Below are 15,687 nucleotides of genomic sequence, written 5' to 3' on the forward strand. Positions count from 1 at the left end.
GCAAAGGTTATGAACAGAGACTTTACAAAAGAAGATATACATGAGGCCAACAAATATATGAAAAAATGCTCATCATCACTGGTCATTAGAGAAATGCAAATCAAAACTACATTGATATACCACCTCATGCCAGTCAGAATGGCAATCATTAAAAAGTCTGGAGACAACAGATGCTGGAGAGAGGATGTGGAGAAATAGGAACACTTTTAAACTGTTGGTAGGAGTGTAAATTAGTTCAACCATTGTGGAAGACAGTGTGGCGATTTCTCAAGGACCTAGACATAGAAATTGTATTTGACCCAGCAATCCCATTACTGGGTATATATCCAAAGGATTATAAATCTTTCTACTATAAGGACACATGCACACGAATGTTCATTGCAGAACTTTTTACAATAGCAAAGACCTGGAACCAACCCAAATGCCCATTGATGATAGATTGGACAGGGAAAATGTGGCACATATACACCATGGAATACTATGCAGCCATCAAAAATGGTGAGTTCGTGTGCTTTGTAGGGACATGGATGAACCTGGAAACCATCATTCTCAGCAAACTGACAGAAGAACAGAAAATCAAACACTGAATGTTCTCACTCATAGGTGGGTGTTCAACAGTGATAACACATGGACAAAGAAAGGGGAGCATCACACACTGGGGTCTGTCGTGGGAAATGGGAGGGATAGTGGGGTAGGAGTTAGGGAGAGATAGCATGGGGAGAAATTCCAGATACAGGTGGTCAGGAGGAAGGCAGCACATCACCCCGCCATGTGTTTACCTATGTAACAATCTTGTATGTTCTTCATGTGTACCTGAAAACCTAAAATGCAATTTTAAAAAATTGGAAAAAAAGTAAAAAATTGAGGTAGGAAATCCCGGATTGAGGTAGCCATGGTAGATTGTATCCTTCCTGCTTGTGTCTACTACCTGCCCTTGGCCATCATACTGATGCCCTGGGTCCCATGCTGGCCACAGCTTGCTGCTTGGCACCACCTGTGCTCCGTGAGGACTCTGATGATGCTGGGGTTTTGCAGCTGCTCCACAGTGGGCCTTGGTGGTTGCCCAGGTGCTGGATAGAGGTTTCATAGTTGTGCCACCAATATAGTGTGCCCTCTTTGACATTAGAAGGAATCAGAGACTGTGTTCACAATCTTGAAATTCTGTGACAAGGTTGACCCAGAGAAGCTCTCAGAGAATTCTTATTTTATGAAAGCCCTGTGCTTTAACAGTTTGGACCAGCAGAGAGTATGCATGGTCATGAAAGATAAATTTGGGTTTGAAATTCCTGGTGTAGATGCGGAAAAGTTATTATGCATCTACATATGTAATCCACAAGATATTGTAGATTATATTGCATATAAGAGAGATGTATATGAATAAAATATCAGACCCTTTTGCTTCACTTGGAAAAGACTCAGATGATAACGGTGAGTGTCTGGCAAGTGAGAATGCAGTTTGGCATTATTGCAGACTTTGACAGAATAATTTTGCTGGACCTGGCTTTAAATTGTGTAATTGTTTTACTCTAAAAATAAACCTATAAAACAACAAAAAATATTGAGGTATAATTACAGAGAGAACAGTTAACAGAACTCATTTAGTTTTATGAGTCTTGGCAAATGTCTGTATGATGTCACCAATACCCTAATGAAGATAGAGCATTTCTGTCACACTAGAAAGTTCCCTCATGCCAGTTTCCAGTCATGTGCCCCAGGTGCATACACTACACTGATTTCTATCCCATTAGGTTAGTTTTGCTATACATTACAATGTCTATCTTTTTGGAGGCTTTTCTTATTAACTTTGACGTTTAATTCAGATGAGCCAAAGTGATGTTCAAAGTGTGACATAGTGTTCTGTATTCATAGATATTTTATAATTATTTCTTTGATACAAAAAGTGCTTGAGGGTGGGAACAGTGGCTCACTCCTGTAATCCTGGCATTTTGGGTGGCCAAAGCAGGCAGATCACTTGAGGCCAAGAGTTTGAGACCAGCCTGGCCAACATGGTGAAGCCCCGGATACTAAAAATTAGCCAGGTGTGGTGACACACAGCGGTAGTCTCAGCTACTTGGGAGGCTGAGGTGGGGAATCGTTTGAGCCTGGCAGGAGGAGCTTTTGGTGAACCAAGGTCCTGTCACTCTACTCCAGCCTGGGCAATAGCATGAGACTCAGTCTCAAAAAAGAAGTTCTTGGGAGGTATTTATTTATGAAATTAAGAGAAATACTTTTACTGTACATAGTTATATAGTTATACCCTTTATCTTCCCCTGCTATCACTGTAACGTTTCATAATTGTGTTTATAATTTTCAAAGATGATACTTAGTTTTGGCTAACCCAATTTTTAAAAAATATCTTTTATTAGTAAATATGGAAACATGATTTAATCTTTGAGCCCAATCAAGCTGTTAAATAAAAATGTTCTCTCTCTCTCTCTGTGTGTGTGTGTGTGTGTGTGTGTGTGGTGTGTGTGTGTGTGTGTGTGTAATTCTGTAAAATGTAACTACTCAGTTTTTCTTAAAGTTTACTTATAAACTGATATTATATGTATTATATTTTTATCTGTTATTTATGTATATGTTGTGTTTCCATTTTTAGAGCATCAGTAATATGTATAGCTGTTAGAATTGCTGTATGTTTTTTTATAAGAAAATAATTATCTCCTCAAACTTGTTTTGATTTTAATTACATAGAAATAAAGTTACTCACCTTAAAAAAGTCTTAAAGTTTCTTTTAATGTGGTTCGTGGTCAGATTAAATGTCTTTGATCTTGAGTTTATTTTCAGATACTTTTCAAATTTTTGGAAAGGACCAAGTTTTTTTATACTTTTATAAATACTATAACTTCCCCCTCCAAGATATTATGCATTTGGGTGGAGTAAAGAATGGAAAACCAGAATTAACTGTTGCTGTATCGCAATGTCATCCAAATTCCTGTATATGCCACATGGCAACAGGAAACAAGGATTTGTGAAATTGTTTCAGTTATTAATGTTTAGCATTTGTAAACGTTAAGATTAGTAGATGTCTTTATTTTACTTGCAGCTTGACAAACTAAAATTGAAATAATGAATTGTTTGGAAAGAAAGTTAATGTCATTGTTCCAGTTAATCTTAAAAACTTGTGTGTTCTGTGGTTCTTACTCCTTTCTCCCTTTTGCGTCTGTATTCTTAATTCTTTTTTCTGCTGCTTTCTAGTTTAATTTCCCTGACATGTCTAGGCTTTATCTTATTCCTGATGTTCTTATCAGTGTCACAGCTCTGTTTATTTTACACAGTGCATTCAGAGTAATTTTCCTACGTTGCTTTGGTCATTTTACTTCTCTCCTAAGAAATTTGCTTTGATTCCTCTATGAGACTCATAAAAGTTTTATTTTCATTAAACTGATCTTCATGTTCCTCTGCCTTCTGACTTCATCCTTTGTCTTTGAACTCTTTAGATACTTTATATCAAACAGCTTTGGTTGTATCAGATAGCTTTCTGCTCGAACAATCTGATAGTGGGTTCTTTTGTTTTGATTCTGCTGTTGTCCTTGTTGGAAATGTATTTTTTGTTATTCGTTTGTTTTTTTTTTTGTGATGGAGTCTTGCTCTGTTGCCCAGGCTGGAGTACTGTGGCACAGTCTCACCTCACTGCAACCTTCACTTCCTGGGTTCAAGCGATTCTCCTGCCTCAGTCTCCCAAGTAGCTGGGACTACAGGCATGAGCCACCATGCCTGGCTAATTTTTTATTTTTTTTGTATTTTTAGTAGAGGCAGAGTTTTGTCATGTTGGCCAGGCTGGTCTTTGACTCCTGACCTCAGGTGATCCAGCCACCTTGGCCTCCCAAAGTGCTGGAATTACAGGTGTGAGCCACTGTGCTCTGCTATAAATGTATTTTGTTTATTTCTTCTGGCAAACCAAATTCTTCCTATACTTTAAAGCTCAGCTTAAATCTCTGCTTTAAGAAAAGCTTCTTCTATATGTAGTATGTGCTCAATTATCTACAGCAAGTACCATGTATTGTTACTTAACTTTGCTTATGTCTAACTAAATTGTAAGTTTCCAGCAGTTAGAAATTTATCATGTGTGTCTTTGGAGTGCTTGTGGTGGCTACCACTGTGCAAGGAACATAGTATGCACTTGTTTTTTTTAATGGCATGCTGAGTGAGATCAGTCTTTGGTTTGATCAAATGCTGTGAGAAAACGCTTATTATCCTTAGCAATGAATGGGAATGGAGAAAAATAGAATCATGCACTCCCCTTCCCCTTTTAGCTATATAAAAATATTTTTATATAGTCTTTTTCGTCTCTTGATCTCTGTTCTTTTCACCTCATGTTCCTGCATAGCTTTAACATTCCAAAAATACAGCAGCTTTAGAGTGTTTAACTTAAGCTAGCATATGAAAGCTCCAAGGTAGTATATGGAGGTACTAGAAAGGCAGTATTTTTCAGTATTTAAAACTGTCCAGAAATGAAATTGATTGCCTTGGAAGATAGTTGGTTTATTGTTAAGTGGAATGGTTTGGAAGAGGCTGAACAACCACTTGCAAATGTGTGGCCGGGATTCAAGCATCCAGTAGGCAGATGTTTAGATGACTCTGGAGTTTCTTCCATTCTGAGGATGTTTTGGTTCTATACTCAGTCCTCTTTAGTTACCATAGCAGTTCCAAAAACATTTTCATTTCTTGTCTTTGCATAAAAACTATATCATGGTTAGTGATGATGATTCAGCTTTTACCAAAAGTGAAATTCAACCTCAGAGGATAAAAAATGTTGGCACTCTCACGTAAGTCAAAAGAATGTGAGAAGATTCTCAGGTTAAATCTGTAAGACAGATGTTTTTTCTGAATCTGAAAGAAATGTTTTTGAACACACACTTTTGCTGTTTATATTTTCTATTAAGAAAAGAAACCCATTAAGTGGATACAGGTTTCTATTATAACATAGTTATTCCTAGGAAAACCTATGAGCTAACTGGGTAGCCTTTAGTTTAACTTAGCATTACCCATGTCATAGTACTGATTTGCTTTTCTTAATTTAAACTTTTGATCTTTCCTTGAAAAAATTTCTTAAGGAAGGCAAAATCAGGGGTTTTCATCAGTCTTCATCAGTAAGCTTTGCTGTATTCTGTGGCCTCAACTTGAATTCTCAATCAGCTAAATATAGAGTGAAGAGGCAAAAGAGTATTGATAGATACCATAAAGATTTTATTGCAGCTTAAAAAGGCAACTAAAACTACAGGTACTTCTTATGTTAGTGATCATGTTGTCCCAATATTCGATGGTAAAATTAGGATGTATAGGATTATAAGAGGAGATGAAAGTGGCTAAGTACATTAAATAAATGTTCTGCTCTTTCACTCTCTGACACAGTTATTTCAAGTAAAATTGGGGTAAATTTTATTATTTAGAAGCATATTAATTTTTCAAATAAAATGACTTACAGTTAATTAAAGTACAATATTTATGTGGTACCTTTGCTATCTTTAAAAAGTAAAAATCTGGAACTAGAGAGAACCTAGAATGTTGATAGACAGTTGAAATTTATGTTTAAGTTTGTTTTACTTAGAGCAGGTTCCAAGAATGTATTGCTTTGATCCCTTCTCCTGGGTGCTGTCTTAGCTATTGGCGAGTAATTAGATGATCAGTTTATTGCAAAATATTTTCATGACACTAATTTTTAAGTCTGTGGATAAAGGTGAGATAAGCATAATATTTTCCATGTGAGTTATGCAGAAGAGGAACATAAATAAAATGCATAATTAAAATCAATTTTACCTGTTTTAATTTTTTTAAATGAAGCTAATAGAGATTTAAAATGATACAACTGATTCACACTGTCCTTTGTTGCACAGCGGTTGTATAGATGTGTCAGTTTATATGCGTTCACTAGTAGCCACTGCAGATTTCCTTTGCTCAGTGTTTGAATGATAAATCTTCTGTGCTTGTATGTTTAACTATATCTTTAAATATAAAGTGAATTTCTTTTAGACAATCATACCTGCATATGGTATGCTCCTTCAGTATGTAGTTTTATATCTTTTTTTGTCTCAGAGAAGTTTTTTGAATTATAATTTATTTATTTTTGAATTACAGTTTTGTTTTTTTTCTTTAGTATTCTCTTGTTTTAGTTTTCTTCTTTGGTGACTCCTCTTACCTGTATGTTGGATATTTATTGCCTAACTGCAATATTTATCACTTTGTCTTGGATCCTTTTTATTACTTTTTTACTTAAAATTTGTTCCTTCTTTAGCCTTTTCATTTTTCTTAGACTATTATTTGTTGTTGTGTTTTGTTTTGTTTAGTGTTTATTTCTGAAAATTTTTCTTTTATTTCTAATGTTTTTCTGATTCTGTCATTTTAATGCTGAATATTTCTTATTTTAAAATTTCTGATTTGGTTTTTCTACTTGTCTTTTCTACATGTCTTTTCGCTATTCTGAATTCGTAAGTTACAGTTTTAATCTGTTTTTTAATCTGGGCCAACTTTTCAGGTGTGGTTTCATTGTAGAGCTATTATTCTTACTATTTTTTGAATATTAGCTTTGATGAGATTTTACCTTGATTCTTTCTGATCATTTTAATTTGATATTCATTTTCCTTTTCTTTTAGAAGGAAGTTCTATTCAAGAAAGGTTTTTGTTTTTTTTTTTTTTTTAACTTCACATACATCCCTCTTCAGTTGTTTTCATGTAATGTTTAAAAACAAGGTCATGGCTGGGTGCAGTGACTCTCGCCTGTAATCCCAGTACTTTGGGAGGCTGAGGCAGGTGGATCACCAGAGGTCAGGAGTTTGATACCAGCTTGGCCAGTATGGCAAAACCCGGTCTCTACTAAAAATACAAAAATTAGCTGGGCATGGTAGCATGTGCCTGTAGTCCCAGCTACTTGGGAGGCTGAAGCAGAATTGCTTGAACCTGGGAGGTGGAGGTTGCAGTGAGCTGAGATTGTGCCACTGCACTCCAGCCTGAGAGACAAAACGAGACTCTTTCTCAAAAAAAAAAAAAAAAAAAAAGGTGGGGGGGCTATTTGCTTAGATGTTCTTGTTCTGTTCCCTTTCCTTCTTGCACTTTTATCTGGACCATCGCCTTTTGTATTATCTCTGTTATACCTGTCCTGCTCAATTTTGAGTCAGTTTCCAGGGTTTTTCTTTTTCTCAGTTTGGGGCCCTGTCCTGGAAGAGAAACTTTGTGGTTAGATAGGAGAGTTCATAGGGACTGGATTGTCTCTCCCCATTCCAGGCCTATTGTGACCCATTCATACTTAATTGTTATTGGACTGTGTATTAGTCTGTTTTCACACTACTGATAAGGACATATGCAAGACTGGGTAATTTTTAACAAAAAAAGAGGTTTAATGGACTCACAGTTCCATGTTGCTGCAGAGGCCTCACAATCATGGCAAAAGGTGAAAGGCACATCTTACATGGTGGCAGACAAGAGAGAATGAAAGCTAAGTGAAAGGAGTTTTCCCTTATAAAACCATCAAATCTTAGAAAACCTACTCACTATTAAGAGAACATTAAGGGAAAACTGCTCCCATGATTCAGTTATTTCCCTCTGGGAAACATGAGATTTGGGTGGGGACACAGCCAAACCATATCATTCTGCCCTTGGTCCCTCTCAAATCTCATGTCCTCACATTTAAAAACCAATCATGCCTTCCCAACCATCCCTCAAAGTCTTAACTCATTTTAGTATTAACTCAAAAGTCCACAGTGCAAAGTCTCATTCAGCACAAAGCAAATTCCGTCCATCTATAAACCTGTAAAATCCAAAGCAAGTTAGTTACTTCCTAGATAGAATGAAAGTACAGGCATTGGGTAAATACAGACATTCCAATTGGAAAAATTGGCCAAAATGACAGGGCCACAGACCCCATGCAAATCTGAAATCCATCAGGGCAGTCAAATCTTAAAGTTCAAAAATAATCTTCTCTCATATGCAGGCCATGCTGATGCAAGAGGTAGGTTCCTGTGGCCTTGGGCAGCTTTGCCCCTATGGCTTTGCAGGGTATAGCCTTCCTCCTGGCTGATATGATGGGCTAGTGTTGAGGGCCTGTGGCTTTTCCAGGTGCATGGTACAAGCTGTTGGTGGATCTACCATTCTGGGGTCTGGAGAATGGTGGCCCTCTTCTCATAGCTCCATTAGGCAGTGCCCCAGTGGGAACTCTGTGTAGGGTGTTGCATGCCACATTTCCTTTCCACATTGTTCTAGCACAGGTTCTCCATGAGGACCCCACTCCTGCAACAAACTTCTGCCTGGACATCCAGGCATTTCCATACATTCTCCGAAATCTAGGTTGGAGGTTCCCAAACATCAGCTCTTGACTTTTGTGTATCTACCTGTTCAACACCACAGGGAAGCTGCCAACCCTTGGGGCTTGCACCCTCTGGAGCCAAGGCCTGAGCTATACATTTGTCCCCTTTTAACCACAGCTGGGACAGCTTGGATGCAGGACACCAAGTCCCTAGGCTGCACATGGCAGGGGGCCCTGGTCCTGGCCCATGAAACCATTTTTCCTTCTAGGCCTGCAGGCCTGTGATGGGAGGGGCAGTCAGAAAGTTTTCTGACATGCCCTGGAGACATTTTCTCTATTGTCTTGGTGATTAACATTGGGCTCCTCATTAATTATGCAAATCTCTGCAGCCAGGTTGAATTTCTCTTTAGAAAATGGATTTTTCTATTGTATCATCAGGGTACAATTTTCCAAACTTTCAGGCTCTGTTTTCCTGTTAAAACTGAATGGTTTTGACAGCACCCAAGTTACCTCTTGAATGCTTTGCTGCTTAGACATTTCTTCTGCCAGATGCCCTAAATCATCTCCCTCAAGTTGAAAGATTTATAAGTCTATAGGGCAGGGGCAGAATGCCGCCAGTCTCTTTGTTAAAACATAGCAAGAGTCACTTTTATTCTAGTTCCCTACAAGTTCCTCATCTCCATCTGAGACTACATCAGCCTCGATTTCATTGTCCATGTCATTACCAGCATTCTGGTCAAAGTTATTCAGCAAGTCTCTAGGAAGCTTTAGACTTAACCCGCATTTTCCTGTCCTTTTCTGAGCCCTCCAAACTGTTCCAACATCTGCCTGTCCCCCACTTCCAAAGTTGCTTCCACATTTTCTGGTATCTTTACAGAAGCAGCCCACTCCCAGTAACAATTTACTGTATTACTCTGTTTTCACACTGCTGATAAAGACATACCCAAGACTGGAGTAATTTATAAAGAAAAAGAAGTTTAATGGACTCACAGTTTCACATGCCTGGGAAGGCGTCCCAATAATGACAGAAGGTGGAAGGCATGTTTTACATGGCTGCAGACAAGAGAGAATGAGAGGCAAGTGAAAGGAGTTTCCCCTTATAAAACTGTCAGATCTTGTGAGATATATTCATAACCATGAAAACATTAAGGGGAAAACTGCCCCCATGAGTCAGTTATCTCCCACTGGGTCCCTCCCACAATACATGAGAATTATGGGAACTACAATTTAAGATGAGATTTGGATTGGGACACAGCCAAACCATATCAGACTGGGGAAAAATTCTTTTCAACTTCCTGTGCTTTTCTCAGTTGGTTCAGTTTGATTTCCAGTTTATATATCTCTTGACTGTTTTGGTGTTTTGTTCTCAGATCCACTGGGCTCCCCATTAGTTGCAGGCCTCAGGCAGGTCTAGTGGTCATTATAGTGGTTTGTTCCTACCTGATGGCATTTTGAGATTTGTGGGGATAATCAGTCACTTAATTTTGTTGTAAATATCATCCATGGGTTTTTAGTTTTCCTATCTAGGCCTTTCTGTTTTTTGTTTTTTTGGGGGGAGATTCTGGGAACCTAGAAAATTATCTCTGCTGTTACATAATTTTTGTGATAAGCAATATTTAATAGAATAAAATTTCAGTTAAAAAAGTTAATTTGGAGAACTTTGTGATTTAAGCACATTTGACCTCTGTGTGTTAGAACATTATTATTATTATTATTACTATTTTTTGAAAGAAAGAGAAAGAGGAGGGGAGAGAGAACAGGAGTCTTGCTCTGTTGCCCAGGCTGGAATGCAGTCTGAAAGTAGATATTGAAAACCTCTTTTATGCTGATAATTGTGCTTAACAGCAGAGACAGGAAGGAATAGGGAAGAAAATAACAAACAGCCAACCAATATTTCATTTAAGTCTGTGAAATGCTATGCAAATGCTGAAGAGTGATTTACTTCCAATTATGTAGTCACTTTTAAAATAGGTGTAATGTGATACTGAGAAAAATGTATGTTCTGTAGACCTGGGGTGAAGAATTCTATAAATAATCACTGAGTTTATTTGTTCCAGGTCTGAGTTCAAATCATAGATGTCCCTGTTAATTTCTATCTCGTTGATCTGTCGAATATTAACAATGTGGTGACAAAGTCTCCTGCTATTATTGTGTGGGAGTCCAAGTCTCTTTATAAGTCATTAAGAACTTGTCTTATGTATCTGGGTGCTCCTATATTGGGTGCATATATATTTATGATCATTGACTCCTTTTGTTGAATTGATCCTTTTACCATTATGTAATGTCCTTCTTTGTTTCTTTTAGTCTTTGTTACTATTAAAGCCTATTTTGTCAGAGATGAAAGTTACAACTCCTGTTTTTTTTTTTGCTCTCCGTTTGATTGTCAGGTTTTCCACCAACCCTTTGTTTTGAGTCTTTGTGTGTCCTTGCTTATGAGATGGATCTGGATACAGTGAACCGATGGGTTTTGACTTTTTATTCAATTTGCCTGTCTGTATCTTTGATTGGGGCATTTAATCCATTTAAATTTAGGATTAATATCGATATTTGTGTCTTTAATTGGGGCATTTAATCCATTTAAATTTGGGATTAATATAGATATTTGTGACTTTAATATTGTCATTTAATGCTAGCTGGCTATTTTGCCCATTAGTTGATATAGATTCATCATTATGGAGATACTCTTTACCTTTTGGTAAGTTTTTGGGATGAGTGATACTGGTGTTTCCTTTCTGTATATAGTGCTTCTTTCAGAAGCTCTTGTAAAGCAGGCCTGGTGGTGATGAAATCTGAGTGCTTGCTTATTCACAAAAAAGTTTATTTTTCCTTCATTTATGAAGCTTAATTTGGCTGGATATGAGATTCTGGTTTGAAAATTCTTTTCTTTGAGGATATTGAATATTGACCCCCACTCTCTTCTAGTTTGTAGGATTTAGCTGTGAGTCTGGTAGGCTTCCCTTTATGGGTAACCCGACATTTCTCTCTAGCTGCCCTTAGAATTTTCTCCTTTATTTCAACCCTAGTGAATCTAACAATTATGTGTCTTGGGGTTGCTCTACTTGAGGAATATCTTTGTGGTGTTCTCTGTATTACCTGAGGTTGAGTAATGTCCTGCCTTACTAGGTTACGAAACTTTCCTGAATAATATCCTGAAGAATATTTTCCAGCTTGGATTCATTCTCTTCATGACACTCAGGTACACCTATCAAACGTAAATTAGGTCTTTTCACATAGTCCCATATTTCTTGGAGACTTTGCTCATTCCTTTTTACTCTTTCTTCTCTAATCTTGTCTTCTCATTTCATTTCATTAAGTTGGTCTTCCACCTCTGATATCCTTTCTTCTGCTTGATCAATTTGACTGTTAAAACCTGTGCATACTTCGCAGAGTTCTCATATTCTTCAGTTCCATTAATTCACTTATATTCCTTTCTAAATTGTCTATTCTCATTAGGATTTTGTCAAATCTTTTTTCAAGGTTCTTAGTTTCTTTACATTGGGCTAGAACATGTTCTTTTAACTCACAGAAGTTTCTTATTATCCACCTTCTGAAGCCTAATTCTGTTAATGGAATGCACTTGTTCTTTATCAGGCCTTGTTCCCTTGTTGATGAGGAACTGTGATCCCCTGTAGAGGGAGGGGCATTCCGATTTTGGGTCTTCTCAGCCTTTTTATGCTGGTTCCCTCTCATCATTGTAAATTTATCCACCTGTCATCTTTGTAATTACCGACTTTCAAATTAGATCTCTGAGTGGACGTCCAACTTGTTGATTCCCAGTGCCGGAATCTGAGCAACCCACTGCGCCGGCTAAAACAGCATCATTAAGATTTGTGGTGCTTTTCTGCCCAGGAATCTCCAGTCTGGCCTCCTTTTTGAGTTTCTTTTTTCAATCAGCTGAATGGCTGACTCTGCCTTCCTGGAGCTCGAAACATCGACCGAAAGGGAACCCAGTCCCGTTTACTCTGCACCAAGAACTGCCATGCTGAGGCACCGGCAAAAGTGCCACGCCAGCCGCAAAGAGTCACACTGGTGACCTGTGGGGCTCCTCCGCTGGGAATCTCCTGGTCCGTGAGCAACAAAAATTCATCTGAAAGTGTGGCATCCTCTCGTTCTCTGCGCTTTCACTGGGAGCTACAATCCTGAGCTGCTAGTAATCAGCCATCTTGGATCTCTCTCTAGAGAACATTATTTAATCTATTAAATCTCTTGGATAAATTTTAATAGTGTCTTGTAGAACCATGTACATAATAAGCTTTCAGTACACAATTCTTGGTATACATTTATTCAAGAAAACCCTAGGCTGAACAATCTTTTTTCTTATTCTATGGGAGGATTTCTCATTATAATTCCATCAAGCTGACAACATTTTTCAAATTAGGGCCTCAGGTACATATTTAGCTTTTTTTTTTTTTTTTTTTTTTTTTTGAGACAGAGTTTTGCTCTTGTTACCCAGGCTGGAGTGCAATGGCACGATCTTGGCTCACTGTAACCTCCGCCTCCTGGGTTCAGGCAATTCACCTGTCTCAGCCTCCTGAGTAGCTGGGATTACAGGCACGCACCACCATGCCCAGCTAATTTTTTGTATTTTTAGTAGAGACGGGGTTTCACCATGTTGACCAGGATGGTCTCGATCTCTTGACCTCGTGATCCACCCGCCTTGGCCTCCCAAAGTGCTGGGATTACAGGCTTGAGCCACCGCGCCCGGCCCATACTTAGCTTTTTAAGTTAATTGAGATTTAATTGATGCTGAACTTATGCTAGAATCATTAAGTATATCTTCAATGAAGACCAGAGAATGGGAACAACCTATAGCATTGGGTTTTTGTATTGCCTACATGTGAAGATTAAGGTAAAGAAAGAAATGTGATACTGTCTGTAACAAAATTTAATCTGTAAAGTTTAATAAGAGATTTGCATTTTTAAGCATTCCATTTGGAAAAAAAGTACATAAATTTTTAATTTGAATTTGCAACATTGTGCCCTACATTTTCTACTTCATCTTGATTTGTTAAAAAATTTTAAGGTTAAACTTTAAATAAGTTCAGTATTTTTTTTAATGGCATATTTTAGAATTTTCTATTACATATAATTGATTATCACTATATCAAAGAAGTGAACAAAATTGGAAGATGTTAGTTACTTAGTGGAAGTTTTTCATTCTTTTAACTCTTAATTCTAAACTGCCTAATTTAAGTAGAACTGAAGGAGAATAAATAATAAGTTATTTGAAGATAAGGGCTTAAATCTCCCTATAGAGTAGAGAAAGTTGTTAGGTGGTATTGAATGAATACATATATGGATGGATCATCTAGAAACATAATTATTAATTTCATTGCAGGTAATATTTTAGAGGGGTAGTCACTTTCTTTCCTGCTTTGTGTGAAGGTAATAATGATAGAGGATAGCAATCGTAGTTAAAACACTGGTTTTGGACTGTAGAACTAGGTTCTGCTTCTGGCTCTATTAACGAAGTGGTGGGTGATGTTCAGCACATCAGAAAAGTGGCTTTTTTTTTTTGATAATTACCTGGTCATATGGTAAGTTTTAATATTTTAAAAATATTTCATTATTATTTTTATAGTAACATTTATTTATGAATCACTGAATGTGTACCACAATGTGCAAAGGGCCTTTCGGGTAGAAAGGTGGAGAAAGCATCTCGTGTTTGAGAAAGTAAAATAGTGTTCTGTGACCAGAGTGCTAGGTGCAGTTATATGTGCCAGAGGAGGTAAAGGTGAAGGTTACAGCCAGTGAGTTGTTTGGTGATGATATTAGGAGTGTTAGTAGGGAGAGAGTAGGGAGCTCTTAAAATATTGTTGCAATAATCTACACAATAGATGACTAGATCTTGAATTAAGGTAATGGCAATGCACTTGATAAACAGGATACACCTACAAATAATATATTGAGAAGTTAGAATAACCAAGACTTTTGGCAGAAGAGAGAAGGATCCAGGATGACTCCTGAGCTGGGCCTTAAGCACCTAGAGTGAAAGTGATGGTTTATTCCTGGACTTTAAATGGTATAGATGTTGTAGTAAGTAGAGATGACAGAAGAGTGTAATGTGAAGCTTTTCCAATTTTGTCATAACAATACTTAGTTGCATTGCTTACAAAAAAGGAATATATCCTCTCAGTTTGTGGTAATTAGCAAATGCTGCAACAGATAAATAAATATCTGCAAATATCTATAAATTGTAAGAAGTATGAAAACTGCTACCTCTAATTCCACATCATCATTGAAACATTTGAATTGTGTGGTTTATTCTTTAAAAAAAAATAATCAAAACAGGAAACAACTTCCCCTAAAAAACAGTTTTATGAAACTGAAGGAATGGACTCTGTATTAAATATTTCCGAAGAGTTCCTGAGACCAAAAATGGTGGCCCTTCTTTTCCAGCAGCTGGAATCCAAAAGATCTTGAAACCAAGGCTGAAAGGCTTGCTCCTATGCAAGAATCCTGGTGGCTTTTGAGAGGAAGATAGAGAACTATTCTGGAAAATTTCAGGTGGTAGTAGAGGTGAGTTACTGACATGAAGAATTTATCCAGGGACTAAAAATATTCATTTATCTTTATAAAAGCTTTTTAAAAAATATACACTTAGCTAAAATAAAATTTTTAGTTGAACATCTTAGTCTTTGTTTTTAAAGTTTTTAATGAATAGAATATAGTAGAGCAAGTAGTTCCCTCCCCACAAATACATTAAAAATATAAGAAAGTTTTAATCTTCAGCAATAATGGTGTTTCTATAATATAATGATGATACTGGAAATATGCATGGCAAATAAATGCCATATTTATGCTTTGAATGTATTTTGAGTGTCAGATCTGCTTGGATGAGATTTTTAAAAATATGTTTTAATAATCTTTTTTATTTATAAGTAGACTTTTTTCTCCTTAGTAAAGGAGGAAGTCTTTTTTCTGATTTGATCCAGGTGCTGCTTGGATACCCTACTTAGTCTCCTCTAGATAATATTTTATTTAGAAACAATGCATTATTACTATAGCTCCCTCTAATTATTCAGTTCTTGGGGACAGAAAATATATGGACATGGTACAGACTTTAAGGGGTACAGAAGTGCAGTGAATATTCTCCCTCCCACTTCTATCTCTGTCATCCAGTTGCCTTCCATAGAAGTAACCATGCTTATCAGTTTCTTATATATTTTTCCTGAAAAAAAATTTTTTTTGAGATGGAGTCTTGCTCTGTCACCCAGGCTGGAGTGCAGTGGTGCAGTCTCGGCTCACTGCAACCTCTAACTCCTGGGTTCAAGTGATTCTCCTGCCTCAGCCTCCTGAGTAACTTGGACTACAGGTGTGTGCCACCACGTCCGGCTAATTTTTTATATTTTTAGTAGAGATGGTGTTTCACCATGTTAGCCAGGATGGTCTTGATCTCCTGACCTTGTGATCCACTTGCCCCAGCCTCCCAAAGTGCTGGGATTATA

General features: G+C 37.3%; 1 protein-coding gene across 7 annotated transcripts in view; it reads left to right on the forward strand.

Moving 5' to 3' along the window:
* The window catches only part of SMAP1 (small ArfGAP 1), a 218,758-nt gene that overhangs the window by 107,128 nt on the left and 95,943 nt on the right, over window positions 1-15,687 (forward strand). Inside the window, exon 2 of one of the 7 annotated variants that reach the window (XM_054254156.2) lies at window positions 14,639-14,758. The exons of the other annotated variants lie outside the window; for them this stretch is intronic. The gene's annotated coding sequence lies outside the window, so the exon portion shown is untranslated. The remainder of the gene's footprint in view (window positions 1-14,638; window positions 14,759-15,687) is intronic. 7 annotated transcript variants of the gene reach the window in all.

This window comes from Callithrix jacchus, chromosome 4, assembly GCF_049354715.1.
Source record: "Callithrix jacchus isolate 240 chromosome 4, calJac240_pri, whole genome shotgun sequence".
Taxonomy (NCBI): Eukaryota; Metazoa; Chordata; class Mammalia; order Primates; family Cebidae; genus Callithrix; species Callithrix jacchus.